The sequence below is a fragment of the Schistocerca nitens genome, chromosome 8, assembly GCF_023898315.1.
Source record: "Schistocerca nitens isolate TAMUIC-IGC-003100 chromosome 8, iqSchNite1.1, whole genome shotgun sequence".
Classification (NCBI taxonomy): domain Eukaryota; kingdom Metazoa; phylum Arthropoda; class Insecta; order Orthoptera; family Acrididae; genus Schistocerca; species Schistocerca nitens.
In genome coordinates, this window is record NC_064621.1 from 613,188,190 (window position 1) to 613,207,045 (window position 18,856).

Consider the following 18,856-nt stretch of genomic DNA (forward strand, 5'->3'; position numbering starts at 1 on the left):
ATGCGTATATTAAGGGGATTTTCATTCACAAAGCAGGCTTATCACATTTACACAGTTCAATACTGTTCTATCCTGATTAAATTGAGCTTAACTTAAATTCCATAAGGCATTGAAGCAATTTCGAAGTCGAAAATTGTCAGTCGATGTACTGAAAACATTTGTAATAATTATTAACTTTCGGGGATCACATGGGGAAGACCGGAGATCTGCTGGTAAGACCGTGTTAGCATATTTACTTGAAGTAATAAACTGGATATCTTCAGCATACAAAACGGCAGGTTCGTCCAGTGTAAATCAGACGTTCCCCACTGATCCCGTGCAACACAGCGTAGTAAGCAGACACTGTCAATTATAATCAGTTAAATAATACGCGAACACACTTACTTCAGTTCATGTATTAAATTCCTTCTCATACAGAATCTCATCAAGATGGCGACTAGCTCAACAATACATACATATACAGCCTCCTTCTTTCACGGCTAATCGGCAAGATCTCCTTCATTCTTTTCATATGAGATAACGTAGATAGCAGGGAAGCTATTCCACGGAGTTAATGGACGCTCCAAGGACAATAGGGCTTGAAACTACTTTGCATTGATAATCATCGTTTATTAAGGTTTAGGAATCGGTAAGATAAGAAGAGATATTTCGAGATATGTATGAGTTATATAATTTATAAAATTTCTGAAAATATCGCGGAGAGACAGCTGCAAGAGACATTACAAACTGACACGTGATTACATTTTCACGCGATTTGGGTGCATAGAACCTGAGAAATCAGTACCCAGAATAACCGCCTCTGGCCGTAATAACGGCCTTCATACGCCTGGGCATTGAGTCAGAGGTTGGATGGCGTGTACAGGTACAGATGCCCATGCAGCTTCAACACGGTACCACAGTTCATCAAGAGTACTGACTGGCGTATTGTGGCGAGCCAGTTGCTAGGCCACCATTGACCAGACGTTTTCAGTTGGTGAGAGAACTGGAGAATGTGCTGGCCAGGGCAGCAGTCGAACATTTTCTGTATCCAGAAACGCCCGTACAGGACCTCCAACATGCGGTCGTGCATTATCCTGCTGAAGTGTAGTGTATTGCAGCGATCGAATGAGTAGTAGAGCCACGGGTCGCAACACATCTGAAATGTAACGTCCACTGTTCAAAGTGCCGTCAATGTGAACAAGAGGTGACGTAGACGTGTACCCAATGGCACCCCATACCATCACGCCGGATGATACGCCAGTATGGCGATGACGAATACACGCTTCCAATGTGCGTTGACCGCGATGTCGCCATACACAGATGCGACCATCATGATGCTGTAAACAGAACCTGGATTCATCCGAAAAAATGACATTTTGCCATTCGTGCACCCAGGTTCGTCGTTGAATACACCATTGTAGGCCCTCTTGTCTGTGATGCAGCGTCAAGGGTAAACGTAGCCATGGCCTCCGAGCTGACGTCGTCGAACTGTTCGTGCAGACGGTTGTTGCCTTGCAAACGTCCCCATCTGATGACTCAGGGATCGATACGTGGCTGCACGATCCGTTACAGTCATGCGGGTGTGATGCCTCTCATCTCGACTGCTAGTGATACGAGGCCGTTGGGATCCAGCACGGCGTTCCGTATTACCCTCCTGAACCCACCGATTCCATGTTGCCGAACCCGGTGGCCACGTGGTTCTAGGCGCTGCAGTCCGGAACCGCGCGACAGCTACGGTCACAGGTTCGAATCCTGCCTCGGTCATGGATGTGTGTGATGTCCTTAGGTTAGTTAGGTTTAAGTAGTTCTACGTTTTAGGGGACTGGTGACCTCAGATGTTAAGTCCCATAGTGCTCAGAGCCATTTGATTCCATATTCAGCTAACAGTCATTGGATCTCGACCAACGCGAGCAGCAATGTTGCGATACGATTAACCGCAATCACGATAGCTACAATCCGACCTTTATCAAAGTCGGAAACCTGATGCTACGCATTTCTCCTCCTTACACGAGGCATCACAACAACGTTTCACCAGGCAATGCCCGTCAACTGCTGTTTGTGTATGAGAAATCGGTTGGAAACTTTCCTCATGTCAGCACGTTGTAGTTGTCGCCACCGGCGCTAAACTTGTGTGAATGCTCTGAAAAGCTAATCATTTGCATATCACAGCATCTTCTTCCTGTCGGTAAAATTTCGTGTCTGGTGCACGTCATCTTTATGGTGTAGCAGTTGTAATGGCCAGTACTGTGGTAATGACAATCAAACATAATCGCGTACAAAGCCCAAGGACGAATGCAGCTTTTTCAAGATGTGCGACTGTTAAGTGACATACCTCTATGGAAGTTGGAGCGTAATACAGTACAGAAGTTAACTGAAATAAACTCGCAATGAAAGAGAAATGACACTTTTACTAAGAGACAATAAAATAACCTGACTGGATGCCAGTACATGCTCTGCACAGTGCTCCTGTGGTGGCCACAAGATTGGTACGAACTTGATGCAGCAACGCACTCCGTTCCTCCAGTTGCGCAGTTCACAAATGCTGGATGGTCGTTAGAGCATGTTGTGATTTTTCTAGCTTCACAGCCATCATACGAGAAGCTCTTCTTAGAACAGTTGAGAAGGCAGCAGTGGCAAGATTACGTGATGTGGTGTGAAGCAGCGGCGACAGATGGTTTGGTCGGTACGGGCATCGTGAGAAAGAATGCCTAAACTGTGGTCCTTCTCCGCGATTGGCTGCTGCGTTCGGAATTGCCGCGCCAAAATGATTATGTTCTGTTATTAATATTAGAAAAACTAAACAGAGTATTTAGTTTCATTACATGTGAAAGCATCTCTCAATAGCAGGCTATCATTCCATTATTTCCAAAGTGTTATTTAGCAGCAGAACACTAAACAGTTGATAAATGAAAAGGCAGACGTAGGACTTCGGAGATCTTCGGATCGCGCCTAACTTGGAAAGCGGGCGAAGTGGTTCGATTGTAACATCAGAGCTGGTTCGACAGTCTCGGAAGACGGATATGTTATCTTGCTTGGTCGGTATCCGTTGACAACTTAATTAGCAGTGTCTGGTTGATTTGACATGCAACTGACGACAATTTGTAGAAATAATTCAAAAGCCATGATCGGTTAAACACTGTTTACTAGACGACCGGTTTCAACACACTAAAGGTGCCATCATCGGATCTGAGTGTAGCTTAACATGTATAAATCATTTGTATATAACGATACATGACAGGGCCAGCTGATACAAAATCACTGTCGCAGAAATAAAAATTAAAAAACAACTGCCCTCATGGTCATACTATTCCATCAGATATATAAAACCGAAGTCACCAGATAAAACTACCTGGCCGGCCGAAGTGGCCGTGCGGTTAAAGGCGCTGCAGTCTGGAACCACAAGGCCGCTACGGTCGCAGGTTCGAATCCTGCCTCGGGCATGGATGTTTGTGATGTCCTTAGGTTAGTTAGGTTTAACTAGTTCTACGTTCTAGGGGACTAATGACCTCAGCAGTTGAGTCCCATAGTGCTGAGAGCCATTTGAACCATAAAACTACCTGACACATGACCACAGCTAGACCAACAACAGTCGGCATCACACTATTTCTGCGACAATGATTTTAGATCATCTGGCCTGCCTCATGTATCGTTATATCCAAATGATTTATACATGGTAAGCTACACTCACATCCGATGATGGCACCTTTAGTGTGTTGAAACCAGTCTCTAGTAAACAGTATTTAAACGATCTTGGCTTTTGAATTATTTCTACGACAGAGTGATCGCCCCACAACACACTCTGTATTCACTGAAAACAATTTGATGGTAACTATGCAAATAGGCAGCTCATTATTATTTACGAACGTGCGAAGAACTGAAATGATTTGTGATTCTTAAAGTGGAATATCATTGTGCAGTTTCTCGTACTCTGCTAATAAAAGACGAGAGGTATTCTGTATGTAACCTCTCCCTTACTTTTCGACCTTAATGACAATGAAAAATTAAACCGCGTGCACCTAATGGAAATTTGGGAAAAGCAATCGTAACCGAAGTCAATTTGTCGGTAAAGAGGGAGGAAATGGTTACATCTAAATGAAAGGAAAAATGCAAATGAAATTGGTGGAAATTAATTTTGAGAAAAGGGTAAAATTAATAAAGAAAGTAAATGTGCGGTCGTTACGTTAACAATTAATTGGCGTTAATTAGATATTTGAGAGTTGGGGAAAATTACGGTCGCCAGTCCTGTGGACAACTACTATAATAACTGAAAACGAAAGATTAATGCACATATAATTAGCACTAAAAGCGTGGCAACTGAAGGTTGACACGTGTTGTGTGAAAACTAAACGTTTGTCAGAAGTAATAAATTTCGCTACACTCTGACTTAATTTAGCAAAAGAATTAATAAAACCGGAAAATTGAAAGTTAGTTTAGTGACTGAAATTAATAGTGAACTTTGTTTCTGAAGCACTACGAGATTCAATAAAATAAGGTTAGTCTTGGGCTACCTCAACAATCATTTCAAAAGCTACTTGAATCTACGCAATTTAGAAATAAGAGATTTAACTTTGAACTTGAATTAAATGATTCTGAACAATTAACAATAGTAAAATTAAGTACGTACCGAGCTGAGCTGCAGTTACAGGTAAACTACAATTTGGTAACAAACCTAGCACTATTAATTTCTGCTTGTGTAATCTAAATATTGTAGCCAGCTATGAATACTTTAACTGAACTTTGAAATTAAAGCAGTGAAATGGAATGATATTACTTTAATGCTGGCGTATGAATTTTAACGACACTTTGGTTCATTCCAGAAAAGGAAGGGACCTTGCTTGGTAATGCAATTGGGACAATGAGCAACAAAGGTTCATGCTAAGTTGCTATATTTTTGTGATGCAACAGTTTGAAAAGCAGAGGTCTGCCATACAGTTCTAAAAGTTTACGTGCCTTTAGTCTTCCTTTTTGGTTAATTGAAGGTATGAAGTCGTCGATCAGGGAGGTGGTGACAGTCACTCATTGTCGGCCGTCGCTGTTGCAGGAGCTGGATGTTGGTGCACCTTCTTCTTCACACGGCCACCACGCGAAACGGGCTCTTGATGTGCGCCAGTTAATGTTTCCCGTCCGCGACACCGTGCCAGAAACTATCATAGCAAGTCGAGCGCAATTACATGCTGCCAAACCCCGAAAGCGCGGCAACTCGCGGGAGCGTCACACAACACACCTGCTCCACCGCCCTACTCCAGCCAGACTCCCTCTGCCCGCGCTCCATCGGCAGAGTTAACACTACCCAAGATCCTAAACACTTTGGTTCTCCACACGATCTATCGATGTAATCGTTCGATAGCATAGTTTTCCCGAAGCCAGACTCAGCGTAAAAATACAAATAATTCATACAATATCAGTTCCTCGTTACGAGTTTATTACGGCCTCAAGATAACGGATTCATGGCTTAGGTGCTGTTTTCTGCTCAGGCACCTCCTGTGTACTGCAATCTTAGAACAAATGAGATAAGTGATACGCCATCTGTGGTAACACAGAGGAGGTAAAAAAAAGAGAAATTTTCGAGGGAAAGAGTTAATCGCATGCACGTATATATCAGCCTCCATCTCTCTCTTTTCCAACTTGCCGTAATGCAGATCAGCCGCAACACATCTCCTCGACGCATCTCAGAGGTGCCCGATGGGACTTGAGTTAGGGGAACGGGTAGGCCAGTCCATTCGTCGAATAGCCTCTCGTCCCGCAATTGATAATTCAGCAAAATAGCATCCATAAACATTTAAATGTGCCTTCATCAAGAAAAAGAATGGGACCGCATCAAGCCAGAGAATATGTGGGGTGTCGTCATTGGTCTGTGTTGCATGACCAATCACTTCAGATTAGATCTTACTCAGAAAAGAACTTGACACAAAGAGAAACGGTCGTAAATTAATCTCGTCGCCAGCCACTGAAATTTTTAAGAATACATTGAAAATTATATTCGTGACAGAGGAAATGAGGACCGTAGTTGATTCTGAAATAATGAAATTCGCCTAAGGACAACTAATAGTTCAATTTAACACTCTTGCATCCGATCTCTCCGAGTTCACACAGGAATAAGTTGCAACAGCATTTCTTAGACGGTTGAACTGATGTATATTCGTTTGTTGTAAACAGTATATTGTAACGATTTCACAGAGTTCCAAAAGCTTGGCTTCTTTGATAAATATTTACTTTGATAAGGAAGATACGGAAAAGACAACAAAATGTTTTAAAAAGTATTTAATATGTAATGTTTCTCCACGTCTCCACTCCATGGATTGTGCTGAAGACAGGCTCTACGGTGCAAGTTGTGGGGTGGGCGGAGTGGTGTGTGGTTTGGCAGAATATGAGCAGTCTCCATACTATTGTGTCAAACATAGTTCGGCTATTACGTCATGGAGCTTTGCTCGTTACTAACATTCCTTTTTTGTGTCGACGCAAACCATAATCTGGCTTCTGCTTACAAATTGTCGGACCGAAAAAACGTTTTCAAACTTTTGGGTCTCTTATGAAATCTTCTTTCTTCTCCTTTATCATTAAAACAGGGTAACGAATTTTACCTTTGAAACATATGCCGTCTTCTTCAAATCTTGTTATAAGTTGTAACAACAACGACGTTGTACTATTGTACATATAAATAATATATTTTTCCATCTGATTTTTCGTTAAACTTGAGTAATTGATGTTCTGATTTCATTTCTTTTCTTGTTTCATGCCATTGTGTTAAGAAAACTGTAAACAATTTTTAATGTGAATATTAATGTTTATGTCAAATGTCAAACAATATTGTAATAGAATTGAAGTGTAACAAATGTTGAGACTGTTGTAAGATGTTAAAATTGTAATTGTGCGTCTGGTCCATACGTAGGCAATGTATCAGGATAAGTAGAATGCAAAACCTCGGGTGAATACCCTGTCTGTAAGGGAGCGGTAAAAGGTGGATGGCAGGCGAGCGCGGGAAAATGCACACGGGCGCTGCACGGCATAACGGGCTCTGCAGTAGTAGTTGGAGTTGGGCATTGGTCTGAGAAACACGTTCTGGAGCGAGGAGGCTCTCCTGGAAGATGTAGTTTCACTGAGCCTCGGATTTGCCGTTCCAACGCCCATACAGCATGGCAAAATTCCATAGGCACTAAACGGAAAAGTATTGCGACGCTAAGAAGAAATAAAGTGCCGATACGTCAAGAGCCATAGCTGTGGTTGTATGTGTGCTCTGTGCCTCGCCATCTCGCCGCCCGCCAACCGCCGCATCCATACAAACAGGTTGAAACTTTTACTACTGTATTCGTATGGAACAGTGTTACTTTTGTTCCATACTGTTCAATAACAACTTAAATTTTACCAGAACTTTCCTATCATTTAATTATCCTCACAACTAATCTAGATAGGGTCCTTTCCAAATGTTGTGCAATCCGAGTGTCCCGACATGAAAAGTTAAAGTTTGTGTTAATAATAATTACCTGCAGACCTGGCTATGTTAGAATGGTGTTTAAAGAACTGTTTTGTGAATGAACCAGTAAATGAAGAAGGTCTGACAAAGTTAGAAAATAACTTTAATATTGATTTATTAATGAAGTTTAATTATTTTGAGAGACATATAAAGGTATTTAAATGAGCAGTAAATGCGATAAAAAGAGTAGTAACTCATATACAGGAAATCTTGAGCGCATAATAATTTCAATAATCAAATTTTTTAATACAGTGGTCACAACAGTTTCAGGTTCCCCCCCCCCCCTTTTTTTCCATTTGAACTCTGAAGTGTTCTAAATTGATTTGACCAGCCAAAGTCAATATAAAAGCCAAAATTTATCAGTATTTTATCTTTATTAAAATTGACATTTTGTTTGTGGCGCGAAATTACTATTTCTAGGGTAACCTATGCCCGAATTTAATCAGATCAGTAGACAGTACGAAGTTTTGTAGTATACATTATAGTGTAGTGTTATGTATTTATGGTTTTTCCATATCAGTACAGAACGTGAAACTAGCAGTTCAATAGATTTTCTGGTTCTAAAATTTACTATATTATGCAGTGTTACTACGTGTTGGTTTGCATGAATATATACCAACTTGTACAGGAAAGAAACTCAGTTAATGTCTAATTAGGCTGGCGACCGTATTATTAACAAATTGGTAGCATCTTCTGTGTTGTTTCTTGTCCGTCCTGACGTGTAGTTGCATTTCGGACTTGCTTGACGTATCATTGTTATTACAGAGTGGGTGTAAGTCTGATTTGCCACCATTCAGGTACACGCGGTCAATATCTATGCGAAAATCCTTTCTCATAAGGTGAACCCCACTCACTTACTATAGTACAGGTTTTAATGAGTATTGTGTGCCCCGCGCGCACGTTACAAAGTGATGCGATTATGGAAACCATTATGGACTGTAAATTGGTCTTGGTACAGTGGGAATCCACGCTGCATCTGTGAGTCTTCCATTCGGCCAATATTGGGATTTTTATATGTCAAGTCCCTTACAGTCTAGATCCTGTATACTGCAGTTTGTTCGCTGTTCGTTGTACTTATTAAGATAACCTTGATGTAATGTGTAAATAAGTAGTAATTGAGTTAATGATGGTGTGATATCTATTTGGCTGACACGCGATCTAGTGTCATCAATGTTTTCCTTGTTGTGTGCAAGGTGCATGAGACTATCCATCATTGCCCAGATGTTTTCTTTGAATACCCCTGTTGATGTACTCGTATATTTGTATGAACATCTAGTTTCACACAACAGTGCATGTTTGGATATCATTCTCCTCTTCTTTGCTACACTTTTTTATTGTACTACGAATCTTCTGTACACCATTGAATTCATTGTCAACTAAGTTTAGTCTATGTGACAGAGAGTGGATACAAACCGCTGAAGGATAGTTTTCCCTAATCCTAGCCAGTTTCGTGGCTGGCCTTTTTCGAGTATCTATCACAGCCAGAGCCACTCAACTTATTCATATCAAGAACCAAATTTTCAAATACATTGTAAAATAGAAATTCCATCAACATCCAATGTAGTTAGTTCTACAATCCCTAAAAATTCTTCTTTTAATGTGAAGGTCAGTTTCTAGTTTACAAATCGTACTCCCACCGATAGTTGTTCTTTCCTATTACGTCAACCGCTCCATCGGACAATAACGCTAACAATGAAAACGTTGATGCTCAGTTTGCCTCATCAACGATACGAGATATTACATGGAAAATCATGAACTTATTCATTTGTTTCAGACACCATGTGATGTATATTTTGCTGTCCCACTATCGTTAGCCGGCCGGAGTGGCCGTGCGGTTCTGGGCGCTACAGTCTGGAACCGAGTGACCGCTACGGTCGCAGGTTCGAATCCTGCCTCGGGCATGGATGTGTGTGATGTCCTTAGGTTAGTTAGGTTTAATTAGTTCTAAGTTCTAGGCGACTGATGACCTCAGAAGTTAAGTCGCATAGTGCTCAGAGCCATTTGAACCAACCCACTATCGTTATGTAAATGATCCCCATACGCTGTGTCACCCGCACATACTTTAAACAAAAACAAATTTTGAAAACTGCTCTATTCGAGCAGTGATCTTCCTCAACAAGTTTGGTCACTGACACGTCCCTTCGTTACCAATACAACTCACGCTTGATACTTCTAATTATGTCATTGTTTAGGGAAGTTGTTCAGTTATATTCCGTATCTCCTATGACTGTTCGATTACTGCTACCATCTACATTTATTTAAGCATTATCGATGGCTACTGTTGAGCGACCATAAACTAGTGGTAGGGGAATGTAGCTGTGCCTATGTTTTCGTAAATGTACTACGGAAGCTACGAATTAGAAAGACGCTTGCAGTATCCTGACGTGCTGGTGTAGCTAACAGTGCCTGGTGCCAAAAGCTACAAGCAACGATGGCTGGGGCTATAATCCTGACCGTCAAAGAACTTCAACAAGATTGCTGTATAGTTCAAAAACACGATAAACGTTGTAATATACATGCAGTTCCCCACTGTGTTACATTCTCGGGCGACTGATGCATTACGCCACTATTATACTTGTTCTGGCATAACCACAAGCGCCAGAACGAAGAGGAAGAACGGAAGACCAGAAATGACGGTGGGGAACGTCAGCTAATAGCCCGCAGACAAGGATCGTGCCATGCCAGGAGCGACCTTTTGCAAGAAGTGAATGCAAGCGCCACTCCTGCCAGCCTCGGCCGTCAGCCCCAGACTCCCCATCACCCCCAACCTACACAGCCGTGATCACCAAGCTCAGCCTGGTGATCATGGAGGATGAGGTGCTGGCTGAACTGAACTCACACCCACACCTGGAAATCTGCTCTGCCCACCATATCCACAATGCCTCTGGTCCCATATACCTCATGTGCATCTTTTCAGTGCCTGCCCCCTCCATCGACCACCTCCTCACCCAGGCTGGCCTGGTTTTCCACCGCCACCTCCCTGTTGAATCCTCCAAATCCCCTTCCCAATCCTACAGCCACCAGCACTGCCTCATGTATAATGATCACCTGACCCCTAATGCAAAATTCTCTACACCTCTCCCCATTGCAAGGCCTCTCATTTTCTCAAAAACTACCCCACCTTGTCACCCCTCCTTCCTCTAATACCTACAGTGGCCCACATTTCACCTACTCCCACAAGTACATAGCTAAACCCCCTCCTGTCACCCCTGAACATACTGTACCAGCCCATGCCATCGATCCCCCCGTCCACCCCAACAATTCCCTGCATCCAGCCCCCACAGCTGAAGGCATCATGTGTTTCTTCACTTTAATCCTCAAAAACATTCACACCCTCCAGCAGATCTCCCTCACCTTAAATGGTTCAAATGGCTCTGAGCGCTATGTGACTCTACATCTTAGGTCATACGTCCCCTAGAACTTAGAACTACTTGAACCTAACTAACCTAAGGACATCACACACACCCATGCCCGAGGCAGGATTCGAACCTGCGACCGTAGCAGTCCCGTGGTTCCGGGCTGCAGCGCCAGAACCGCACGGCCACCGCGGCCGGCCCCTCACCTCACCTCAACACATTCGCCACTTACTCCCACAACCAAGCCCACTTCACCTTCACCCACCTTCACACCCGGGTTTAAGCCTTTTCATTCCTCTCTCTTCATCCCCTCTCTCTTCCAGTCATGGCGCTGCATGAGTGCACATCCTCTTCGAGAACATCCACTCCTTCCACACCATCAAATACCTACTCATGAACACCCTCTTCCACCACTGGGTCGTAACCTGATGACTGAATAAAACCTCTCTCCAGCCCCACCATACTATCCACACCTCTGCCTACATCCTCCACCAGACTGATGCTCTTGGTCCCTGAGTGCAATGTGGAGTCGGCATTGGCCTCCTTAAGCACATCTCTGTCCTGCCACAAACCTTCTTCAATGACCACACCAAACACCTCATCCTCAGTGTCTTCTTCCCCTCCCACATCGTCACCTGCACTACCATCTGTGTCCACTCCAGTGTTCCTATTCCCTACGACTTCATCTCTCACATTGACCACACCTTCTCCACCTATGTGATTGCTGCTGACATCAACATCCATAGCCGCTCCCCTGCCACTCTTTAGCGGTGGCATAAAATCCTCCTCACAACCCTAGGTAACCTTTTTTCACTTCCCCAGCACACCTGTCCCGAAAGCAACGCCACCCCCGATGTTGTCATTGCTTCTGCCAACCTTGTTGGGTTTATCATGATCGACATCCTCGACCTCACAGGTAGCGACTACCTCCATGTCCTCACCATAGCATCTGCTCACCACCCACCTCTACCTCCCCACTCTGCACCCCCTCCCAAGGTAGTCCATGACTACCATGGTGCCAACTGGGATGCCTACTGGGAATCCATCGCCACCCAGGTCGAAAGCCACCCTCTTATCTATCACCATCCTGATGACATCCTCCATGCCTTGTCCTTCTTTCAGAAGGCCGTTACTGACGCCATGGAGGCCCACGTTCTCACTAAACCCATCCACCCCCACTGTCCCACTCTCCCTCTGAGGGCTGTCCTCATCCTCCAGCAGTCCTGTCACCTCTATAACTCCTTCCTGCAAACTCGTGACAGGGATACACTTCAATACCACTGGCAAATACAGCTACAAGTTGGGAACCTCATTACAGCAAAGGAACGCTGGGACTGGTGCCAGACTGGTACACAACTCAATGCCACCATCCCTATAAACTCCTCCAGGTACTGGTCAGCCGTCCCATTCTGCACCCCATTACCCCCTTCGCCATAACGACTGTCCCATTCCTGACAACCTCAGTAAAGCCAACCACTTCGCTTCCCACCTTTCTGAGGTTTTCTTTATCCCTGATGATTCCACTTTGATTATTCCCTTTTCTGCACCATCATGAAACGCGCTAATACCTTGGTGACTCCACTTGCTCCAAGTCTCCAGTACTTGGGGCAGTTGCCCATTCCAACAGAAACACTTCAAGCACAACACACAACATTAAACTTATCCTCCAGTCAAAATGCAACATGGCCCCTAGTCACAACAGTGTCACCTACTGCCACCTCAGAGAGTGCCACTTCTCCTTCCTGACTGTACTTACCAATTTACACAATGTCATCCTCTCTACTGGCTCCTACCCTGACCTGTGGAAGACTTCCCACGTCCTCTTATTCCTCAAACCCAACAAACCCCCTACCATCATCCTTCCTATCGTCCCATATGCTTCACCTCCATGGTTCTCTAATCCATCCTCTCTCATTGCATCCATCATCACCTTAATCCACACCTCCTCCCCCTTACCCAGTGTGGCTTCTGACCCGCCTTAACCTTGTCCACCATCTCTTCCTCCAGCTTAACTCCCATCACTCCACCATTTCTGTTTCCCTCGACCTCCAAAATGTGTACGATCACATGTGGAATACCAGTCTCCTCTTTAAACTTCAAACCTATGCCCTGCCTATCAGTTTTTTCTGTCTGGTCGCTTCCTTCCTTTGCCAATGTCCTTCCTATGTCACCCTCCATGACAACAACCCCTGTATCTCTTATCCCACTGCTGGCGTCATACAGGGCTCCATCCACTACCCTCTCTTCTGTCCCCTGTACACCGCAGATATGCCAAATCCACCTCCACCAATCCACCTTCCTCAAAATGCTGATGACACCGCCTTCCTGCCTCTCTATCCTACCCATCAACAGTCCTAAAGCACCCTCCGAGCCCACCTTGAGCAGTTCAACACTCGGTGTAACCAGTGGTTCCTTTGTTTCAACCACTCCAAAACCTAGGCAATCATAATAGGCCACACCACCTACTTCTTTCGTCTCCATAATTTCTACTCAACCATTTTTGGTCATCCCATCCAGCTCACCTACACCCTTAGATACCTTGGACTCACCCTCGGCCATCACCTCACCTGGACCCTGGACCCCTGATCTCCTGACCATCCAGCAGAAAGCCCATCCTGGCTCCACCTCCTGAAACTTCTGTCTGGCTGGACAATGGGATTGCATGCTTCCACCATCCTCCACACCTACAAACCCCTCATCTGTCCTATCCTCTGTTATGCCAGCATTGCCTGGATCTCCTCCCCCCTCCCGGTTTTATAAGGTCAAAAATGGGTCAAATGGCTCTGAGCACTATGGGACTCAACTGCTGTGGTTATCAGTCCCCTAGAACTTAGAACTACTTAAACCTAACTAACCTAAGGACATCACACACATCCATGCCCGAGGCAGGATTCGAACCTGCGACCATAGCAGTCGCACGGTTCTGGACTGCGCGCCTAGAACTGTGAGACCACCGCGGCCGGCTTTATAAGGTGCTCCAAATCCTATAATGCGATGTGTTCCACCTTGCCTTACGTATCTGCCTTCCTCCCCCCCCCCACAAACAATTCCTGTATAATCTCATCCCCTTCCCCCACCTGCTCTTTTTCCTCTAACATATCCACATCCTTTACAATGTCTGCAGGCTTGATCCCCCACCTGGTTTCTTTCTTCCTCTAAAGACACTGCCCGTTGCTAAGCCTCTATCGCTGTATCCCTCCCTTTTTCCACTTCCACACCCTCCATCTCCTTCATCATTGCAGTTTCCAGCACGTCCCCCCCCCCCTCCCAGATGTTGAACATTTCTGTGACGTCTACCCCTTCTTACCAACTGTTGCCTGGCCTAGTTCCCCCCTCCCCCTCCTCCCAAGGCCTGCCCTTTCCCTCTCTCCTCCTTCTACCAGAGCGGATTTTCCTCCTTCACCTCTCAGTCTCTGCACCCCCTCCTCGGCTGTTTCCCTCCCATGTTCTTCCCTCCCTGGCCCTATTTGGGGCGGCCATTGTCCCCCTTCGGCGCGCCTCCCGCCCCTCTCTCCTCCAACACCGCCCCTCCACCTCTCTTCCCTTCTTCCTCATCTGCATTCCACTGGCAGATCCTCTCACTTTTTTCATCGTCATCGGTATGCTAGGTCAGTGTTGTGTTTGGCGCTGTTCTCCTGTGACGTAAAGAGCTGTGATTTTAATCATGTGCTGGACTTGTACACAGTGTCGTTGTCAGTGATTGTTCTGTGCTCCGCCACCCATCGCTACTTTTATGCTCCAGTCGTGCTTCATGTTGTTTCTTTTAATCGTCATTGTGTGTGGTTTTTCGTGTACAGAATTTAGATTTTTATCACCATTATTAGTCACCCCCTTTTTACGCTAGCTTCCATTATGTTTCCCTTTTTATATGTCTGTCTCGCTGTATTTTTTCCTTTGTGTTGTTTTTGTCTCCATGTTCAGCCACGCAGAGTGGCCGCGCGGTTTGTGGCGCCATATCACCAATTGCGTGGCCTCTCCGGCCAGAGGTTCGACATGGGTGTGAGTGTTGTTCTTAGCATAAGTTAATGTAAATTACTTTAAGTAGTGCGTAAGTCTAGGGACCGATGATCCCAGCAGTTTGATCACTTAGGAATTCACACATATTTGAACATTTTCTCCATGTTCTGTACTTACTATCTGTCTTACGGCTCGCTATTTAATTTTTTTTTCTTTTCTTTTTCAAACCACCTGCCTTCTCAGTCCTCGTCGCGATGTCAACATTGAAATCGGATGGGAGTCTCTGGTCGCCGCTTATTTTCGATCATAGTGTCGTCATTCAACGGCTGAGAAGTGATTTCTTGGTTCTGCCTTGGATTCCGACGAAGAATTACGGCAAGTTTGGTTTATGAGGTGAACATAAGAATTCTAGAATGTTGCGCGTAAATCTGACTTGTGAGTGGTGTAAGCCTTGCTTCGGTACTGCAGTCTCCAGTTAGAGTGCAGCTTGGGAGGAGAGCGTTGATATCGGCATTGTCATCTATTTAGCTGCTTTAAGGTAAATGACTATTTTGAATCGAAGATGGATCTAAGTAAAGGACCGAATCATTGCTTGTCTTATTAAGAAACCTAAATCGGACCCCAGTGTATTAAACTTATCTGCAGTTGTAACGAGTAATCGAGTCCACGACTGAACTTGTGAGGTACTGTCAAGTGTTTGTAGTAAGGGAAAGATTGACTGTGGAGCTTTACATTCAGACACTTGTGAAATTTGTTAACTGCAGTTCACTTCTTATGGTACTTTACGGCTCTTCTTGTCGTGGCAGAATCGCCGATAGTATTTTCATAATTTAGCTTGGAACGTCATTCTGTGGTTTGATGTGACCCTCCCAAGAGTTTAAAGCCGCATATATTGTGTTACTTCCTCGCTGATGTTGCCTTACAACAGTTGTTGATTTGTCTCTTGTTTACAACACCGTACTGCTGTTTGGTGCGGTACGGTATAGTCGAAGTGTTTAGTAGTACAGCATCTACTCCAGTGCCCGTTTTAAGATTTGAGCCGCATCCACATCACCTATAACGCTAGTATGCAAGTTGTGTAAGTTCGTTGCACCCTGTTAACGTATTATCCATCGTGGAAAATCTTTCCTTTGCCGCATGTGATTCTGAAGGACAGCACGGTGAACTACAATGCATGACCACGACGAAATAAAAAGATATGTATTTTATATTTTTTAATGAAAGTAACCACTGAGCTTAAGATTTATTTGTTTTATTTTGAAGGGAAAAGTTTTACATACCAGGTAAATTATAATATTTATGCTTAATTAGCTGTCATAATTCGGTGGCGGTAGTATGGATCACATCTAAGGATGTTTATGGTTTAAAGTGTTTAAAAGGAAGGAAAATATTTTGTGATACAGTGCGTATCGTAGAGGCTACTGGGTTTGAGTATACGTTGATAGTAATCAGACTTCATTGCATTTAAGTTGTTTTAATTAAAAGTTTCGTGATCAATTTTTTATTGCCTTTAGAGATCACAGGTCACATCTACGAAAATGTTGGTATTGCCATGTGGCGTTAGAATCTTTCATTTAACCTTGCATTTACAATTTGTATTTTTTTTTCCTTTACTTGGAAAGGGATTTTGAGTTTTAAGCGTTGTAAACAGATTCTGAGAGCTGTTCATTGGTCTATTAAAATATTTCACGAACTTTCATTAACAAACTATATTGAGGATCTTGTTCATGATAACGAAAAGTGAACACTATTTTAAAATCAAGTTAATAAAGTTGTAAGATTTTAAAGTTAAAAGAAAAGGCTTTTGTTAGAGAAACGGTGCCTGCCCGTAACCCCCCCCCCCCCCAAAAAAAAAAACCTTCCTGGTATTCGAAGAATCTGTCCCAGACAACGCCTGCGGGGCCATGTCAGTCTCTCTTGGCAGAAGAGTGGCGCCTATGCTGATGCCAGCCCACCCTATAAGGGACAATGAAATATAATAAAGAAAAGAAAAAAACTGCCTCGGCTGGACGTTAGTGGAACGAATTCGTGGAGAATAGAACGGCCTAGCCGAAGGTGCTACAAGAACAGTTAGTAATGATCCACAAACTGTCACAGACTTGCTTGTTTGAACATAGTGTATGGCAAGGACTCGAATTTATGCTGCATGTCCCCCAACACTTGCAACACCTTTCTACATTAAAGTTAAGTATTGTCAATCTGCTTTATAAAAATAAAGCTACTAATTTTATTTGCTTGAATTGATGTATATCATTCCGAAAACGCAGCATCCCTTAGGCACGCAGTCTCTATACGAGACGAATGGGCAAGACCCACCAATACTTATTGTCGAATTTATTTAATACTGAAATGAAAGTTAGCGGTTTTGCAGGACATAGCCTGTAATATTTCTGGAAGAATATATGGATAACTTTGTTCAACATTCGTTCTACAACGATCAATCCGGCTGCAGGTCCGAAAGAATATCAGGTAGCCTACTCGTCGGGGAAATGGACGACAATATTTTGAGTGGTAGTATTTGGAAGCGAAATTATGTGAATTAGTTGTGAACATTTTATTCCTCGAAGACTTTATAATCTCTGAGACGAGGAAAACTGTTAGCTTGTACACTTTGACGAAAAACGTACGGTAATTCGCATTCAGATAGGATTTTAGTTACTTAGAATAGCTTAACGGATTCTTGCACTTAACCCTAGGATGTATTTAGGTACCTTTTGTTAGCATCTGCACCTGGTTCGAACTTTATACTGCAGTGTGGCCAAGATCGGGAAAGTGTTAATTTGAGTCATCAATGTAAGAAAAACTTGTTACATATACGACCCAATAGGTATAAAACCAGTCTTCATTACTTATTCGATGTACTAACCATACCTACAGCAGTATTCTCGAGGAAAACATTCCAAAAGCTTCTATTTTATCGTTTTCTGTGCTCCTGCTATTAACCACATTCCACATCAGTACAAGACACCAGCCAGATACTTTCAGAAAGACTTCGTAATTTGAATCCCATGTTAATGTCTCACTCTTTGATGGAAACGTTTTCTGCTATATCTACTTTTTTAATTCTGCTAACCGTCTTTGCCAAAATTGGTACCACACTGAAACTCCGTTAAATTAATAAACCCAGTCAATCTAAATTTATTTACTATTAGAAATTAGAGAAGTATGATTAAAGTTACCGTCTGTGACTGCCACATCTAGCTACTAAATTCGTCTACTGACTGTTTATGTGTCTAGTTAGGAATTTTGTGGACTACAGGTTAAGCAGAGGCCATCAGAACATGGAGAGCATGACTGTCACCAACCATTAGGAGAACCCGTAGGTCAGTTAGTTACGTGTTCCATTGATCAGTAGCACGGAAAAACCGGTATGATGTGGAATGTGTCAAATGCACAAGAAATCCGCACATGAAACAAGTTTCTTTTACATTATAGTGTTATACTTAAATATTTCTATTATCTATCCCATTCCTTTCAATGGCACAAAATGCATGTATTATATCTCCGGATTTATTAACTCATATTCAAGAATTCATCTATGGTATAGAAGGAGTTGTCAAGGAAGTATGATTTCAATTTGTTATTGAAACGATTACTGCTGTCTGTCAGACATTTTATTTCATCTGGTAATTTATCAAAAAGTTTTATAGCAGAATATTTTACCCCTTTCTGTGCCAAAGGTAGGTTAAGTAAAGGATAGTGTAGGTCTTTGATTTTGAACTGGTCCATGTTGTTGAGAAAAATTTCATTACTGAGTAAATGTACTGTGAAACAATTGTAAGAATTCCTAACCTTTTAAACAGACGCCTACAAGATGTGTGACTATGAACCCCACACATTATTCTAACTACTTTCTTTTGAACAGTGAATATCTTTTGCCTAAGTGTTGAGTTGCCCCAGAATATTATTCCATATGACATCAGAGATTGGAAATATGCAAAGTATGTTAGCTTACTAATTTTTACATCCTCAAAATTGGCAATTATTCTCATGGCAAAAGTTCCTGAACCTAGTCGCTTTAGGAGATCCAAAATATGAATTTTCCAATTAAGATTCTCACCTATATGTACACCCAAAAACTTAGTATGCTCTA